General features: G+C 37.7%; 1 long non-coding RNA gene across 2 annotated transcripts in view; it reads left to right on the forward strand.

Annotated features, from left to right (window-relative positions):
- The window catches only part of LOC121402200, a 40157-nt gene that overhangs the window by 10813 nt on the left and 13953 nt on the right, over positions 1–15391 (forward strand). For both annotated transcript variants that reach the window (XR_005966687.1, XR_005966686.1), the window contains one exon: positions 10762–10875. This is a non-coding gene — a long non-coding RNA (uncharacterized LOC121402200). The remainder of the gene's footprint in view (positions 1–10761; positions 10876–15391) is intronic.

The following is a 15391-nucleotide window of genomic DNA, read 5'->3' on the forward strand; positions in this document are numbered from 1 at the left end:
GGGGGTGGGCGCTAGGACCCAGGGGCGGCAACAGAGGAAATCCGGCCCTGGCCATGTTGCCTAAGGCGCCTGGTACGTCTGGACCTGCTCTGCGGGTAGCCCCTTAGAAAACCGGCTATTCGGGTGAAATCGGTACAGGTGGCAACCCTAATTCCATGTGCGTTCGGCTTTAAAGGGGTTAGGTGCCAACCCTAATAACAGGTTTCTGTATAACTCATCCTAGACTCCTCCCCCCCAGGTGTCCCTCCCCTGTACCATCCTCTTAACGTGTGTGTCATTAAGATAAGCAAGATTTACAAATGTTAGATTGAGATAAGCAAGTCAGAGTCTGTACCATTTGCTCTATGGCTGCCCCTCGGGCCAGGCTGCATTTTTAAAAGAAAAACTTGATCAGACTTATCTATTTTGAGCGTTTACCAAATCAATTGCATTCATTTTAGCACAAGACGTTTACTGGAGTTTATGCAGCGGTCACAATGCTCTTATTCTTTTGATAAGTTTACTAATCGTAAGATAAGGAAGGAAATAAAATGTAAATGTGAGAATCAATCAGCAAGGCGAGTATCAGTCGAGATCATAAATAACAGCTGCAAGTCAATTGTTGTCAGAAAAGAAGTATCTTAATCCATCGTTACACCACCTTAAGGGCAAATGAGGCCTGAATCGTGCAATGCTTCACTGCTGAACAACAAATATTTCCTTCCAACCCGCATTAAAACATCTCTATCTTCTGCTGTAATGATCAATCTCATTCTGTTTCAGGATGCCGGCTCTAAAATAGCAATGCACTTCACTGATTTAATTTCTTTCCATTTCCTTTCATTAAAATTTGCTAAAGGATTAAAAAACAAAGTACTACCTTCCCTCCACTCTGTAATTGATTGTTATATTTGACAATGACTTCTAAAGGGAAATATATATATATATATATATATATATATATATATATATATATATATATGCTTGGGGATCTTCTATTATTGGATCTCTATACTTTAAAGGGGCAGTTCACCTTTAAATTATCAGCTCTGCACAATTTGTTGGTGCTCTATAAATACATATTAATAATAATGTAGAGGAAGATATACTGACACAATTTGCAATTGGTTTTCATTTTTTTTTATTATTATTATTTGTGGTTTTTGCATTATTTAGATTTTTATTCAGCAGCTCTCCAGTTTGTAATTTCAGCAATCTGGTAGCTAGGGTCCAAATTCCCCTAGCAACCATGCATTGATTTCAATAAGAGACTGAAATGTGAATAGGAGAGGCCTGAATAGAAAGATACGTAATAAAAAGTAGCAAATATACGTATAGAATGCATTATCCGGAAGCCATCTCCCATAGACTCCATATAAATTTTTCAATAATCCAAATTTTTAAAAATGATTTCCTTTTTCTCTGTAATAAAAAATGATTTCCTTTTTCTCTGTAATAATAATTATATCTGATCCAAACTAAGATATAATTAATCCTTACTGGGGGCAGAACAATTACGTAATTCAGAGATTTTTTTATAATGGATTTCAGTAATAATACGTGATCCCATACCTGTATTAAAAACCAGACACAAAAGAAGAATTAAACCAGACCAGAAAATTACATTCATTATTCTATAGATTTCTGGACATTAGTTTTCCAGATTATAAAACCCATTCCTGTATTAGCTTGTTTTTAATATGAACCATCATTTGCTTACTACACTGTAAATGAGAATGGTTGTAGGCAAAACCCACAGCCAACCTGTACTTATAAGATTCAATAATGAATGTAGTTACACAGCTATACACAGGTTCATTTATAGTCTCTATAACTCACACACAGGGTTTGTCAGACCTTCTTAAAACACAGTTGCCCTTATACACATTAACACTAAGGGGCAGATTTATCAAGGGTTGAATTGAATTCGAGGGAATTTTCGAAGTAAAAAAATTTGAAATTCAAAGTAATTTTTTGGATACTTCGAACATCGGCAGGATACTACGACTTTGAATTTACTTCGACTTTGTTTCGAAGTAAAAATCGTTTGAATATTCGACCATTCGATAATCGAAGTACTGTCTCTTTAAAAAATTTCAACTTCAATACTTTGCCAAATTAAACCTGCCAAAGTGCTATGTTAGCCTATGCGGACCTTCTAGAGCAGTTTTCTAAGTCTTTAGAAGTCGAAGGAAAATCCTTTGTTCGATCGATGAAATCGTTTCGAATCGTTCGATTCTAACGATTTAATGGTACGATCGAATGATTTTCATTCGATTGCCAAATTCAGTAAAAAATCCTTCGATATTCGAAGTCGAAGTATTTTAATTCGATGGTCGAATTTCGAAGTATTTTTTACTTCGAAATTCGACCCTTGATAAATCAGCCCGTAACAGTTAATTTACAACAGTTTGACACTCCTCTGCCCTGGGAAAGAAGCTGCTTTATCAGGAGAACATCTAATCTTATTCTCTCATTCCTCACACAGTTGAGGAGCAGGAAGCTTCTCACAGAGGGAAGGGGCAGAGCTAAACCAGACTGCTGCTCTGAGCAGTAGAATAGGCATTGGGACGTTCCATTATTTGAAAGGGGTGCTGACCGCAAGATGTAAGCCTTTTATAAGCTTATTGCAGGTTCTTAATAGTAATTTTAAGAAATGTGTTCATATAAAAAAAGAACAAAACAATATATATACATATTGTAAGAGAATATCCTTTATTATGAATTATAAATCCAGGAAGAGGCAAGTGCCCTCCCCTTGCCCCTATCTGTGGGCGCAAATGTCTGGGACTTTTTGAAGACATTTATACTGATGGCACTGCAGCTGTGTAAAGTATCATTCAGGGTCCCTTTGGGCGCTATTTTGCTTTTGGATGCGTAAGCATAATTCACAATGCAATGGTTGGCAGCTTTAATAGAAATCCGCAATCTACTCCATCTGTACATTACTGGGTTCATTGATGTAACAGTTGGTCGTCTTTGACAGACATCTCAGGTGTTATAATGAAAACTGCTAAATCCCAAGTACTGTGGCTGACAGATAATCAATCTGTATCCAGCCTCTGACAACTTAGAAATATACATTCATGTGAAAATGATTGAAATGTAATTTACCGGTGTATGAAAGCAGCAGTCCAGGATTGGAAGGAGACACAGAGAATTTGTACAGAAAATTATAATGTATTGGAAAATACATTTGTTGAAAAAAACTACAACAATATCCCAATTCACTGTGGAAGGGGTGTCAATGCATTTTAAAACCTTAAAACTCTAAAAAAAAAATAATGAACCAGCCCAGGGTACTTTCTATTTCGGCATTTTCTACAGATCCCTTAATGGGGTGGTTCACCTTTAAGTAACTTTTAGTATGTTATAGAATGGGTAATTTGGACCCTAGCAACCAGATTGCTGAAATTGCAAACTGGAGAGCTGCTAAATAAAAAGCTAAATAACTTAAAAACCGCAAATAATAAAAAATTAAAACAACTTGCAAATTGTCTCAGAATAGACTCACTACATCATACTTAAAGGGGAAGTAAAGTCTAAAATAGAATAAGGCTATAAATGCTGTATTTGTATACTAAACATAAACACGAACTTAATGCACCACAAGTCTAAGAAAACAAATTATTTATGCTTTCAAAGTTGAAAATTTGAAACCACAAATCATTTGTTTAATTAGGCTTGTGGTGAAATAAGCTTATGTTTATATTTAGTATACAAAATACAGCATTTATAGCCTTATCAAAGGGGGTCAACATCTTGTAACTTTGTTAAACATCTTTGCAAGACTAAGACTGTGCACATGCTCAGTGTGGTCTGGGCTGCTTAGGGATCCTCATAAATTATCAAAACAGCACAAGTCAAATAATATCTGCCCAATACAGCAAGACTGATTAATAATCAGACTATACAGACTGCACTGGGTGATGTGTTGTCATGTAATCTAATTTTATAGTTTTTGTATTGTTTAATACAAACTTTCTCCGCAGAACCAGTGGCTGCAGCAAAATAATCCTCCAAATAGAATCCCAGTTTATCTGTTTAAATCTGGCTCCCTGATCATTGTCCCTGCAATTGGACTTGGAAACAATAAAGGCAAAAATAAAATCCAATACAAATCTCTACACTGTTGCCAACTGCTCTAACTTTAAGAATACTCTGGACTAACTGTAGCACAATGTGCAAATGCTATTTCAATTGCAACAGTCCTGCTTTTTTACCTACTATGCAACAGTTTTCCCATAATTACAGTGGAATTGCAGTTGCCAGTTGGTGTTGCGCCTGATGCAATTGCAGCTGATGCACCAAAGTTGATGCAGTTGCGCTTGTACTTTAATTTGAATCAGGGCCCACCAGGTTTTCTCCCAGTGCCCCGTCAGCCCAGTCTGACCCTGGAACTGAATAGCATTTTAAAAGGATGTAATTTTAAAAAAAATGTAATTCTAAACAACTTTCCAATATACATTACTTACAAATTTTAGCCCTGGTTTTAAAGTTATTTGTAAATGTAACAGCTGTTGAATGTACCATTTGTCCCTTGCTATCCTCTGCACTGCAGGTACTGACTATTGATACAATATCACAGAAACCAGCAGATGTACAGGCAAAGCATGCAGTGCACTTTGAGTATTGGAGAAAGTTGGCTTTTCCAGGGTTGTTTCTTTAGTCAAAACCAACAGTGAGTGCAGAAAATAGCAAGGGCCAGACTGATATATTACGAATAGTATTACTGTACTAGAGATACTATTTAAAAAACACTTTACAGTACTTGAAAATTGAAGTTATGCAGCTTAGAATATTTTTTTACATTTACTTTAATGAAAATTAGAAACACTGTGAAATAGAAAATTGCATCACTTGGTGCAAACGTAGGGACCCTCGTCTTGGACCCCTAACCTAAGTCCTAGTGAAACATGTATCCTAAATGTCATATTCCTTTCTGTTATCTGTGCTCCTGTTAGAGATTTATAGAACACTTGTTTTGAAACTCTGGGAAGCAGAAGTACCGTTCCTCATCATCACATCATTCACATGAAATGATTGATTCAGAGTGGGAATATGGTTTCAGTCTGAGGGAGATTCAAATGGTACAGAGATCTAAGTCAGGTATAAAGTTCCCTTCTGTGGCAGTGAGAGATTCTCAGGGTATTTGACTGGCATATTTACTAACACAAACAGTTTTTTTTGTCAGTCTCGGTATAAATCTCTAAAGCATCTGCCATCGTCTCATCAATGGAGACAAGATATGGGTCTGTGATGCTGAATGTAGTCAGAAGTCAGCTACAGTATATATGTGTCAGATCACTGCAGGAATAGAGAATAATTTGCAGAAGAATAAAACTAGCAGCTGCATCTATACGGTTGAAGAAGAATTGCCCTGTGCACACCCTGACCTCCATGGTTTAGCCGTGGTGCTTCAGTAATTACGGAGATGACATTCCCAAGAATCAATTAGAAGTAGAGAATTCCAGGCACGCAAGGTTCTTCCACTGGGAATTAGCCCCTTAACTTTATTATGCCAAATAAACACAATATTTCAAGGGCATACCCCTTTGTCAGGTGATACTCAGTGATTAGATGTGCCAGTATTAAGCTCAAACAACCCCACCCTCTCATCAATATGCAAATTCATCCATAAAGTACAAAATCCAAAAGGTACAATAACTGAAATTAAGTCCAAAATCCAGACTGAAGTCCATCCAATGTAATTTCTGTAAAGAAAAATCTGAAATCAGTATACCCTAGTAGACCCATCAGATAAATTGCCCTTGCCCTGAAGGGACTTTTAAACCTGCCCAATCAATATCTGCCATTGGATGGTCCCACTGCTTCTTATAATATTACAGGTATGGGACCTGTTATCCAGAATGCTTGGGACCAGGGGTTTTCCGGATAAGGGATCTTTCTGTAATTTGGATCTGCATACCTGAAGTCTACTAGAAAATCATGTAAACATGAAATAAACCCAATCGGACGGTTTTGCCTCCAATAAGAATTAATTATATCTTAGTTTAGATCAAGTACAAGGTACTGTTTTATTATTACAGAGAAAAAGGAAAACATTTTTAAAAAATTGGATTAGTTGGATAAAATGGAGTCTATGAGCTTTCTGGATAACGGGTTTCCTAAATGCATAAAGTGGTGAGTATGGGGAGTACTAAACTATTACCAGAAGACAACTGCTCAATTATTTTGCATCTATGCAGCATATTTATTCATTTAACAGATATGTTTCAAATTCTGCAGTTTACATTGGGATATATTATGGCAGGTTATTTAAATAGTAGGGTGTTTTATCACATATTTTACAGGTTGGTATGTTCTTACAGTACCTCCTCAGCTGTCATTCATAGCTGCTTTGTTTCTGCAAGGATTATTTTATACATGCATTGAGGGGCATTAGTGCCATATTGACTAGTGTCAGTGCTCTGCTTGGCCTCCTTCTAAAGAGATTTACTAAAGAGCGAAGTGGGTAACGCTAACGACTTTTCTCCAGCATTGCCACCCGCAGGGACATCGGCATTTCACTAACAGGTGCAGGCGCCAGTTCGCTAGCGAAAGGGACCGTCGCTAGCGTTCATTTGCACTTTATTGCCAGATGACTTTTCGCTCTGGCGAATGGACGTTACCCTGCCTTCGGCCACCTCAGACCAGGCAAAGTGCTATAAACTAGCTAGAACTTCCTCAATCTTCTGTCACTTACTGTAATAAATAAAGCTCCGATCCGTGTCCGGCGCTATCTTTGCCCCCTAAGGGCCCGCGCGTGCCTCCATGTCTTTTAAAGGCGCAGGCGCCCTGGCGTGATGATGCCAGCTTGCAATTGCGCCAAATTTCAAAGTATAAAAGCCTAATAAAGCCACAGAACCTTGCCCTGGATAGGAGTTTGTTCCTGGTGCTACTTAGCGTTGCTATTCTGTTTCTAGAACCTGTTTGATTCCTGCTGTGACCCCTGCCTGGCTTTTTGACTATTCTGACCTCTGGATCCTGACCCTTGCCTGATTACCGCTTACCTCTTCTGATAAACCCTCTGACTGACTTCCTGGTTTGACCCTTGCCTGCCTGACTACGTTTATTCTCTGCCTGCCTCGACCCGGCCTGATCTGACTACTCTTTTGCCTAACTCCTTTTACTACGACCTTCTGTCCAAAGACTTTGCTTTACAGTCGTACCCCTCTGCCTATCCAGAACCCTCATCTTGCACCTCTCGTTTAAGTCCAGGTGGCATCCAAGTAAGCCGAGGGCTCCTCCAGAGGCTCAAAAGCGGTCACACTACTGGTGAAGCACGAGCCGAGACCAGGGTGCCTGATGTTTGTTCTGGTGTTGGGTGCCGACTGTGACACTTACATCATATCCTGTGTGCCGAAAATGCATATAAGTTCAAAATACGCTGGTGACTTTTCCTTTTTTTATTGTCTGCAAAAGTCTTAACTTACATTTTTGGGTAAGCGGTTTTCTCCACACATATTATTACATATGGAACATTAATTTTACAGTGGGCTCATGTGTAGGGCATTATATTAACTCTCTTGTCTTTATTAAGGTTCCCTGGACTTGTGTAATATAAACCAGTAACTTAAACCATTTGTAGAAACATTTATAATAAAGACATCCATACAACTGTAAATAACCGCCCTATGCAAATTGATCTAAGAGCTAGATCACTAGCAAACTTTCGTTAGGCACAAATAAATGCTAGCGCATCTTCGCTATGAAATGCTCGCACTGCCAAAGTAACGCTAACGTAAAGTCGCCAGTGTTCGACGCCCAGGACGGAACTCTGCATATTAGTGAATTGGCCTAGTCTGAGCGCATTTGCACCTGGCAAAGTGTTGTGATGGGTTAGTAAATCTGCCCCTATGTCTTTACTATGTCTGATGGTGTTCTTCATATTTTTCCACATTGCCATACTGCACATGTAGGGGGTTATTTACTAAAATCAGAATTTATCTCATAATATTAATAAAAAAAGCTCAACCAAACTCCCTTAGCTTATTCATTAATAAAAAAATGGATTTAACCTCATCATGAAAAAAACAAAATTGAGCAAAAACTCGAATCGTACAAATTTTTCATGCTTTTTCCAGAATTGCTTGATTTTTTATATTTTTTTCCCGAAAACCCAGAGAAAGTTAGATTTTCTGGCTAAACCCAGTGCAGACAACTATAACTTCAAATTAGGATTGATTTATACAGTACATCGACGGGTCTGAGATGGTTGATTTTTGAATTCAGGATTTTTGCAGAATCAGGGTATAATAAATCTCGAAAAAAAAAAAAAAATAGTTTTCTAGTGAAAAAAAAACCCTTGAATTTTACGAGATTTCACAATTTGGCCTTTAATAAATAACCCTGTAAGCTTTTCCATGCTATTTCTATTTTGATACAGTACTTATTGCTGCAGCTTTTCCTAACTGGGGCTTTTCAACTGAATTTAAGATAACATTGTGGAAGATTAGGCATCTTCATTATTTCTACAGTGTTGTGTCTGGCTTTCAGTATGTTAATACTGAGGGTATCACTGCAGCTTGTTGTTGTTCCCTGATATAATACTATGTGGATTTTCTTCTATGTCTCACCTTCAGAACGGTGATGTCTTGCTGCTACTTAGCACACTGATAATATAAACTGCTGCAGTATATCAATTTGGGATGTCATTTTCCTGTGGCAAGTGCAACACATCAGTACAGTACTATTGCGGTATTTTGTGCAGCCTACCATTGAGATGTTTGTATATCGATATATTATTATACATTTTAGTGCTGCAAATATTATACATTTTAGTGCTGCAAATATAGTGATAATGCATTATTGTTATTAGATGACTTGGTCAAGGAATCACATTACATAATTCTGCCATAGGTCTATCTATCCAGTTCATATTTGTTTTTCTGCATGAACTTGTTAGTACAAGTATAGGTCCTGTTATCCAGAATGCTCAGGACTTGGGGTTTTTCCATATAATAGATCATTCCATGAAGAGATCTTCATACCTTAAGTCTACTAGAAGTAAACATTAAATAAACCCAATAGGCTGTAATAATTACATCTCAAGTACATGGTACAGTTTTATTATTGCAGAGAAAAAGGAAATATTTTTTTCAAATCTTTATTATTTGGATAAAATGGAGTCCATGGAAGATGGCCTTTCTGTCATTTGGATCTTTCTAGATAATGGGTTTCCAAATAATGGATCCAAGCTAAGCTATGTTTCAATTGGTCTTCATTATTTATTTTTTATGTTTTTTCTAATTATTTGCCTTCTTCTTCTGACTCTTTCCAGCTTTTAAATGGGGGTCACTGACCCCATCTAAAAGAAAATGCTCTGTAAGGCTACACATTTATTGTTACTGCTGCTTTTTATTACTCCTCCTTCTATTCAGGACCTCTCCTATTCATATTACAATCTCTTATTCAAATAAGTGCATGGTTGCTAGGGTAATTTGGACCCTAAAAACCAAATTGCTGAAATTGCAAACTGGAAAGCTGCTGAATAAATTTCTAAATAACTCCAAACCCACAAATAATAAAAAATGAAAACCAATTGCAAAATGTCTCAGAATATCACTCTCTTCCTCATACTAATAGTTAACTCAAAGGTGAACAACCCTTTAAGTCTAAGAAGAGACTAGTTTAGCCCAAATGATAATGGAATCCCATGTTTGATGAGTTATATTCAGTAAGTTAGGTAAGTATCTAGGGGCCACAAAGTTATCCACAAAACACCAGCCTGACATTCCTGGGTTATAGAATATTTGGGCTGTTCCTTTTCTATTGACTCCATGTGAAGGACTCACTTCAATCTTTATAATTAGAAAAAATTTAATTTTAATTGAATGTCATTTGACTAAGGCCTTTTAGGACGCAATTAAAAACGACAAGCCAATCAGCGCATGTAATAGCCAATCCGAGGGACAGCTGTGTTCTTATACTTGTTGCACCGGCACAGCGTTCTAGTCTCACAGCCATTTCTGCTGCAGCACCAAAACAATATTATTTTTGTAATAAACCTTAACTTTATTGAATACGCCATAATGATTTGCGTCTGGGTGATGTGATACCACGGAGAACGTTAAAGCGCATAAAGCATTATGTTGCATTTGCCTATTTTTATTATTTGAAATATATTAATTAACATTCTCAAAGGCATGAAATTATGTTTAATTAAGCATTTGCTTCCATTGCTATGGCTTGTTATAGGCCACGGGAATGTAAATTGCAAACCTACCGCTAGTTATTCCCTGTCTTTTTTGTTTTTAATTAACATTAATCGTTACCATAGTTTATTTAATATTCCACTGAAAGCAGCGAATGAAGTGGCTGAGCCTTTATTGTGCACAAACCCAGAAGTTCTTCTGTTGATAATGAGGACAGACATAAAAAGCTGCTGATGTTCAGAAAAAGTGTAGTATATTCAGCACTTAAGTCTCAACGCTTTATGTGACAAACATTCTGTATACCCCCCGGCACCTGAAACTAGACAAGCACAATCCTGAGCGTCCCTCAGGTTCATATTCAGTACGATCAGCCAAATTGTTACTTTATACATGCTGTATTTGTCACTCCACCAATAAATATTAAGTGGCTGGGAATATAATGAGACAGAATTAATAAAGGGAAGAAAGAACATTGCTGCTTTTCATGTACCAGAAGCAAATTTACTGTTGTACAAGTCGTTTAGATCATGACCTCAATTTAAAGGTACAGCAAGTGGTACAGACAAAAGCAAGGCTGTTGTTTGTTTGTTTTGTGCTTTATTTACGCTGTCTTCATTATATTCAGGAAGAAGCATGGCAAGCTGACTACACACTTTCAAAGACAATTTGGGCACGAGGGATGCTTTCTCTCAAACAGAACGTAAATTCAGAAGTAAATACAATTAAGCTGATTAACGAGGTAAGTATGGCTGAGCACACAGAGTGTTTCACTAATGGTGGTGGCACACGCAGCGTTCCGGGGAGATTAGTCGCCCGGCTACAAATCTCCTCTTCTTCGGGCGACTAATCTCCCTGAAATGCCTTCCCACCAGCTAGAATGTGAATCGCCGGTGGGGGGCACTCGGTTCGCTTTGTTTTCTGAAGCTACACATTATGTTTTGGGATTCTGAACCAGCCCAAGGCAATATAGACATTTAGCAGTGAAGATCTGTGTCTCCAAAGATGCCCCAGTAGCTCCCCATCTTCTTTTCTGCTGATTCACTGCACATGCTCTGTGCTGCTGTCACTTACAAAATACAATACACATAGAATATAAAAGTCACAATACAAGGCTGAGTATAATTAACTTAGATTCTCATTATATGGCAACCCAGAAACCAGTGCCATTTGCAGCAGAAATAATAATCAACCGTGCAGCATCAGCTTCAATGACATGCAAAACTGTTCTGCTTGGTGATTTGCAATGACCCCTGAGTATCTGAACAGCTGCCCAGAGTGCATTGAGCATGTGTCACTAAACACCCTAGAAATGATGTGCCCTGGACAACCTCCAGCTACACCCTATGGCAATCATTTGCTATGAAGGGACTATTTGGATAAAAGAAGGCTTCTCAAATATACACATTATAAGCAAGCCTAAAAGTCAATTCTGGTGCTACCTTGATATCTTCAATTTAGCTACAGGATTACTAAACTTCTTTCGTCCGATGGCTTGCAAGTGTACTGTCAGAATTTCATCGGAAACGTAAATATAATTTTTATTATCAAGCATTTATAAAGCATATTCCTCAACACTGTATAGCACTTAACAGGTATGGAATCCGTTATCCGAAAACCGGTTCTCCTGAAAGCTCTTAATTACAGGAAGGCTGTCTCCCAAAAACTTAATTTTATCCAAATAAATCAAATTTTTAAAAATGATTTCCTTAGCTTGTACTTGATCCAAACTAAGAAATAATTGATCCTTATTGGAAGCAAAACCAGCCTATTGGGTTTATTTAATATTTACATGATTTTTTAGTAGACTTAAGGTATGGAGATCCAAAATAGGCAAAGACCCTTTATCCAAAAAGCCTCAGGTCCCAAGCATTCTGGATAACACGTCCCATACCTGTACCAGTAAAGCTAATTGGTTGCCATGGGATACAATTGTGCATTTTAACCATCATTCCTATGTAACCACCATAGGAGCCACTCTTTTACAGCACTACATGTAAAACAGATTCAGAATGCAGACAGAGATAGCATTAATAGTAACAGAAAAGAGAAAAAGATTAACCCTTAAAGTTGCACCACCCCATCTTTAAATCCGATGACTCAAGGAACAATTAAACTTAACTTTTAATAAATAAATTAAAACCGTAAGTCCAGAGGAGCGTTTAAAATAAGGTTAGGGACAGGGAGGCAAAGAACCCGGATTCAAATGGGCAAAAAAGTACACAGCATACAGTGGGTGTTTGGGATGTCAAAGAGTAACCCACGAGCCTACAAATGTAAATACTGGTAAGTCACATACAATCATTTAACAGCCATAAGTCGGGGTCAACCTTGTATGATGGCTTTTAGGCCTTAAAATATCCACCACCCCTTCACCCTCAAGCACACCCTCCCATAGCCAAAGAGAGAGAAGCCAGTGTATTATGGCTGTATGTCGATTAACCCTGAATTAAATCAGGTAAACTAAATACATAAACTGCCAACCCTGGCATGCGAGTGCTGGTAGGCAGCAGAGTTCAGTTAATAAGCCATAGACTGAGATAGGGATTAACACAAAGCGCAATCAGGTCTGGTGCACCACCCCTTCACCCTCAAGCGCCCCCTCCCCCTTTTTCCAAAGTAAACAACCAAAGTATCCGTATTCAATTAGTTTTAGATTTGAATGGAGGTTAAGATTCTATCCCAGCCACAAAATCACCGTCGAGAACCCACCCCTTCACCCACAGAGCTTCCCACCCGTTTCTGCTGTGAAGCGGTAGCCCAAAGATTCTTTATAGATTCAGCCCCCCTGCCTAACAATTTTAAAATGCGCCTGACGCGCGTTTCACCTGCATATCACAGGCTTTGTCAAAGGCATTAACACTAGTGATGGGCGAATACATTCGCCTGGCACTAATTTGTGGCGAATTTCCATGTTTCGCCGCCATCGAATAAATTTGCGAATCTTGTTTAAATTCGCCGGTGAAAATTTGCCAGCGTCAATTTCCAGTTTTCACGATTTTTTCATGAAAATGTCAGATTTTCACGATTTTTTTGTGAAAACCTTCAGATTTCACGATTTTTGAGTGAAATCCTTCAATTTTCAAGATTTTTAGTGAAAACATTCAAATTTCACGATTTTTGTGTGAAAACGTCAGAATTTCACGTTTTTTTCAGGAACTTTCCGATTTCAAGATTTGGTGTGAATTTTTCGCTGTATCGCGAATTTTGCGGGCAATTCGCTAATTTTTCAGCGAAGCGAAATGGGAGAAATTCGCCCATCACTAATTAACACTGCAGGACTAAAGGAAAAAAGATGTGAATGAAACACGATTTTTGCGTGAAAACGTCAGAATTTCACGTTTTTTTTCAGAAACTTTACGATTTCTCGTTAATTTTTCGCCGTTTCATGAATTTTGCGGGAAATTCGCTAATTTTTCAGCAAAGCGAAATGGGAGAAATTCGCCCATCACTAATTAACACTGCAGGACTAAAGGAAAAAAGATGTGAATGAAACAATATACAAAAGAAATATTGAGAGATGATACACAGTATTCCCTGTGACCTTAGCTGTACAATATTTCTATCCTACATTATGTGAATACTGACAATATTAGAACTGACACAGTGCCTCGAGGTTTTAACGCTCATCCACAATCCCCGTAAGAATGAGATGCATTACATTTGCTCCAACGTACATCAGTGTCTCTACATCTGATATCATAAAAAAGCACTCACAGAAGAACCTTCGTGCTGTTAAAACAAAGAGATGAAACCTTTTATTGCTAATTCTAGTTGGTAAAAATGGCTAAGCATAAAACCACTTGCTGTCATGTAAAATATATTGGCCTTCAGCATATAGCTAATATGCTCTGTGTAATGTATAGTCATGTGGAGGCGGCAGAAATTAATTACCAGTCCCTAGCAGCAAAATACTGTTATAGATCATTATAGAATTTGTATCCAGAGAAAAACATGTTGTTAAGTTTATTCCTCCAAAGTCAAACTTGAAAAAACCATTAGTGCGATGTTCAGTTTTTTTTTAGAAAAGAGTTTGTAAAGGCGCAACTTAAATATGCAGTGTCAATTTGGGCTTTAAATTCTATAGGAAGAATCCAAAGACAGTTAATCATTTTAGCCATGGTAATAGATCTCCAGTATAATACAATTTCATTAGAGGAAACAAACCTTGAGGCTATAGTTTTACCTGCATTACAGGGGTCTCATACGGAATGTTTATCAGCCAAAATGTGGGAAATGATAGGGAAACTTTGGAGCGAATTCTCAACCATGAACTATTTTTTACAGAAGTTTAGTCAACCCTTCAAGATAGATTAAAAGAGATGGAAGGCGCTGGTATGGATATAGTGCAGTGGTATTTAAAGGGAATAACTGAACTTGCAGATTAATATTAAAAACAATTGGAAGAGTGGAGAAACATTTTCATGATTACTCAGTAAGTCCAGTAGATTTAGACCAATGTTTTCTCAAAATTTTACTTCCAATCTTTGTTCAGGACCCCCTTTAGCTCATAAAACGAGTACAGATACAGAAAAATATCTGTTGTCATTTAATCATAGTTTCAAAAATCTACAGAAGTGTCAGATCAATGAGATGTGAGGCCTGTAGGCTACAGGCCCCCCTTCTAGGCTACTCCCCACTCCCAAAAGTTTAGAAATGTACAACAATTATCAAGGTCACGGGTGCACCTGTAGACACAATAGGCCCATGACAAATTTAGAAAAGGCATAACTGCTCCGACTTATAACACCTTCCTGTGTTTTGAGGCCGGCAGGACTTAGCATTTATCCGGGTGCAGGAAACTCTTAGGGGCAGATTTATCAAGGGTCAAAGTGAATTCGAGGGAATTTTTGAAGTTAAAAAATTTGAAATTTGGATACATCGACCATCGAATAGGATACCACGACTTCGACTTTGATTCTAAGTAAAATCGTTTGAATATTTGACCATTCGATAATCGAAGTACTGTCTCTAAAAAAACTTTGACTTCAATACTTCGCCACATTAAACCTGTCGAAGTGCTATGTTAGCCTATGGGGACCTTTGTAGAGCATTTTTCTAAGTTTTTGGAAGTCAAAGTAAAATCGTTCGCTGTAATCCTACGAATCAAACGATTTAATCGTTTGATCGAACGATTTTACTTTGACCACAGGATACCCAAATTCGATGAAAAAAAAGTCGACTTCTATATTCGAAGTCGAAGTATTTCAATTCGATGGTCCAATTTCGAAGTATTTTTAACTTTGAAATTTGACCCT

Source organism: Xenopus laevis, chromosome 1L, assembly GCF_017654675.1.
Source record: "Xenopus laevis strain J_2021 chromosome 1L, Xenopus_laevis_v10.1, whole genome shotgun sequence".
Classification (NCBI taxonomy): domain Eukaryota; kingdom Metazoa; phylum Chordata; class Amphibia; order Anura; family Pipidae; genus Xenopus; species Xenopus laevis.